The sequence below is a fragment of the Peromyscus leucopus genome, chromosome 6 (genome assembly GCF_004664715.2).
Source record: "Peromyscus leucopus breed LL Stock chromosome 6, UCI_PerLeu_2.1, whole genome shotgun sequence".
NCBI classification, from domain to species: Eukaryota; Metazoa; Chordata; class Mammalia; order Rodentia; family Cricetidae; genus Peromyscus; species Peromyscus leucopus.
The window spans coordinates 117,472,674-117,476,760 of NC_051068.1; the positions used below are offsets into that span (position 1 = coordinate 117,472,674).

At 43.0% G+C, this 4,087-nt stretch overlaps 1 non-coding gene across 1 annotated transcript; it reads right to left on the reverse strand.

Annotated features, from left to right (window-relative positions):
* Positions 1–2,136: 2,136 nt before the first annotated feature.
* LOC114698292 lies at positions 2,137–2,238 on the reverse strand. The gene has a single exon (XR_003735337.1). It is a non-coding gene; the product is annotated as a U6 spliceosomal RNA (small nuclear RNA).
* Positions 2,239–4,087: the final 1,849 nt, after the last annotated feature.

Consider the following 4,087-nt stretch of genomic DNA (forward strand, 5'->3'; position numbering starts at 1 on the left):
GCAGCATTCACTCTTTGTTTGTTTGTTTTGTTTTTTGTTTTTTTGGTTTTGGATTTTTTTTTTTTTTTTTTTTTTGGTTTTTCGAGACAAGATTTCTCTGTGCAGCTTTATGCCTTTCCTAGAACTCACTCTGTAGTTCCAGTCTGGCCTGGAACTCACAAAGATCCACCTACCTCTGCCTCCTGAGTGCTGGGATCAAAGGCGTGTGCCGCCGCCGCCGCCGCCGCCACCACCACCACCACCACCTGGCTGAATTTCACTCTTGCTGGATCAAGACCCTTGTATTTACTGTTTTCTTTGCTAGAGTAGCCTGCCCCAGATTTTTCATGGACTGCTGTTCCTGAGGTGACCCCTACCTGTCACTCATGGTCATGCACGTTAAAGATTTTGCAGAATATATGATCAGAAGGAACAAAGCACACACCTAGACAGAGGTCAGAATTCTCCCAAACGCTTGCTGGATGAATCCTGTTACTCAGCACTGCTCCCTCTGTAGGCCGTTGCTTATGGAACCTTGCCAAATTTGGAAATGGGGACTGTATTCAGAGAAAAGACATACTCTTTCCTTCCCATTTCAGCATTTTGTCGGTTGCCACAGAAGATATCCAAGAATGGAAGCAAGTGGATTCCTTTCAAAGATCTTTGTTGACAACAGCACCTGTAACATCTTTACAGGGCACAGGACTTCTTTTCTGTTTATGCAGTGAGTTCAATACTTAGAGCCTTGATGCAATGGGAAAACTCAAACATCCATTCAGCTTCTTCCCAGGAGGCCACATAAAAAGAAGCTCCGGTGAGTCTTTGCAAATAGATAGCTCTTTCCTCCGCCTGTGTGAGTGCCAGTATGTTGGTGCCGCACATATGCTTAGGGCAACGTGAGTCTCCTGAAACATGTCTTCAGGAGTTTCTACAGAAACATGAAATTTGTAGAGTTCAATGAATCCTTGTAGAGCATTGAGGGAGAGAGAGGTGTTGGCTGCCTCTGGAGGCGACAAAAAGGCTTTTTACAACCCCAGTCCCCGGGTGACTAGCCTAAGTGAGAGATAAACTGCCTCCAACAATGGGCTCATGTCCGGGGACAGAGTGCTGTCTCTTTTGGAGTTCTCCTTCCATAGTCCTATGCTCATGTCCCTTTGGTTTTTGTGTCTCTCCACTAACCAACTGCTGAGACTCAGGAGTGCAGTATTCTCATTGGCCAAGACTGAGTCTCATAACTACCTTCAAATTTAGGGTTAAAATCAATCTATCTAAACTTACTTCAAGGACAACTGTAGAGATACCCCTTAAAGACAATCAATGCTGTCACCAGTATGGGGAATAGGTACTGGGTAGTCCCAAGAAATCATGTCTTCTGCCCACTCCTGTGGCTCAAGGTGGAGTCCCAGGCCTCAAGACTTTGAATCAGGAGGATAATTTTGAAGACTTCGGGGAGGGGAGATCCCTAGATAACGCCACCTCCTCCAGCCCACTCCACTTGCAGTGAGAGCCATCTGGTCTGGATTTGTCTGCTGTATCCACACTGCTTGCAGTTCTAGCTTCAATCCCTTTGCTTATGAAGTCAGCTAGCAGCCTTTAAACAAGCCAGAGTCTTAAAACGCCCGGATTAAAAACAGCTCATCGCGCTTTAGAAACACAGGCGGCAGCTCTGAGGATGTCGGCCTCTCCAGACCTCCAGCAGAGCTGGTGGCCCTTCCTGTTTCATTCATTTTGCTTTGTTGCACAACATAGTTGAAAAAAGAAAATATTTGATTATCAACAATTAACCTTCTACTAAAAAATGATATAGCAAAACCTTCTTTACAAATAAACTTTGAATACCTATTTTATTTTTTTTAAGGCAATGAATTTTTGAATATTTTAGAATGTATTTGTGTGGTTGACTTCCTATGCTGGGTCTATAGGAAAATATGAAAATTAATTTATAAGTTTAAAATTCTCTGTGTGTGTGTGTGTGTGTGTGTGTGTGTGTGCGCGTGTAAACCTGTGCATCACTGTGCACATATAGAGGTCAGAGGACAGCTTGTGGGAGACAATTCTCTCTTTCTACCCTGTGGGTCCCAGGATATAAATCAGGTTGTCTGCCTTGGTAGCAAGCACCTTTACCCACAATGGAAACTGAAGGGTTTTTTTTTTTTTTTAAATATGGAACACTTTACAAATTTGCATGTCATCCATGTGCAGGGGCCATCCTAATCTTCTCTGAATGTTCTAATTTTTAATGTGTTGCCAAACAAGAACTAAAAGTGTTTTGTTTTGTTTTTTATGAAACTGGTAACTGAAGGTATTAATCAGATCTTTCTGACGTGTGTTGCCAACTTGGAAGATAACAATTGGATTCCTTTTACTTTTCTCTAATCTTCACTTCTTACGATTTTTGCTTAATGTTTCATAAACTTTATGAATGAGTGGGTAAGACATTGTCAGTGCATTGGCACAACTCTCTTGAGTGTGGAATGATTGTGATCTAAACACAGCTTAGTCATAGTTCCTTGGACTTGTTTGCTACCCAGGTTTCCAGGCTCCTCTTTCTCTTCAGGGCATGAGTCGTTTTCCTATGTCCTCCATCCCCTTTTCTTTGGTGACAGCATTATCCCTCTGTGGCCTTTCCTTTTCTCTCGTGTTTCTGATTGGACCACCAATCACAGCAATGCTGCCCCTGGCAGAGAATTTTATCATGACCAAAGCTAGGCTAGTGGCTGCCATGTTTATTAGGACACAGTGATCTGGTTTAGAAGTGACCACATGACCTAGGAACAGAGCCGTCCACAATGGAAAATAAAGGTAATTGGTAAAGGGTGGTGCTACCTACAAAGACAAAATGTTAAAGCAAAGACTAGCATCTTTCTGTAAAGAGAAGCAGGAAAACATGCCGATACTTGGAGAAAATAATATGAACAGGAGGAGTTTTTGAAATGACCTTTGTTTGCTAATGGGAGCAATTCAATGGCGAGAGAAAAATTTAAACATAAAGGGTAAAAAAGCATCTTGTGGGTAGTTATGGGAGAAGAACCCAAGGTACAGAGAAGGTGGTGTGTCAAGCAGATGAAGAGGAGGAATATATGGGGAGAGCTACAGTGAGGTGTGTTTGATTGTGCTGCTTGTGGTTTTCCTTAAGAAATATGAGTCGGGCTGGAGAGGTGGCTCAGCGGTTAAGAGCACTGGCTGTTCTTCCAGAGGTCCTGAGTTCAATTCCCAGCACCCACATGGTGGCTCACAACCATCTGTAATGAGATCTGGTGCCCTCTTCTGGCCTGCAGGCATACATACGGGCAGAACACTGTGTATATAATAAATAAACAAACCTTTAAAAAAAAAAAAGAAATATGAGTCGTGGCCAGTGAAGCAGGAAGAGGGCAATGGGGTTTTGAGAACAAGAGACTAGGTGAATCAAAGACATTAACTAAGAACATGCATAAAAAATTGGATTGCAGCACTGGGGGATAGCTTAATATCTAGGGATAGCATAACCATGGTTCTATTGAGACATATTCAGATTCTAAAGGACAGGAGACAAGAAGATGACCGGGTGGGGCTAGTCTAGATTTGAGGATGGATTTGGGAAATGGTTTGAATGATAATCCCCATTGGCTGATATATTTGAATGCTTGGTCCCCAGTTGGTGGGACGGTTTGGGAAGAATCCTTGGCCTTGTTGGAGGAGCTTTGTCCCTGGAGACAGGCTTTGGGGTTCCCTAAGCTCATACCATTCCCAGCTAGCTCTTTGCTTCTTTATTGTAGATCAGATGTGAGCTCCAGCTACTGCTCCAGCACCATCCCTGCCTGCTGCCATGCTCTCCTTTATGATGGTGATGGACGTTAACCCTCTAGAACCCAGAGCCCCCAATTAAACTCTTCCTTTTATAAATTGCTCTGGTGTCTTGTAATGGTGGTAGAACAGTAACTAAGACAGATGGGGATAATGCATTGGAAGTATTAGACAGTCAAGAAAAGTAAGAATGTATTTGAAGGAGTAATTATGATGAAGGATAATGGAATTGAGGTAGGCAAGAGAGAAGCAGGCAATGGGAGTCTTGGGAGAGATACAGTGAAAAGCAGTAAGGTCAAAAGAACGAAGTGCTTGGCAAAGT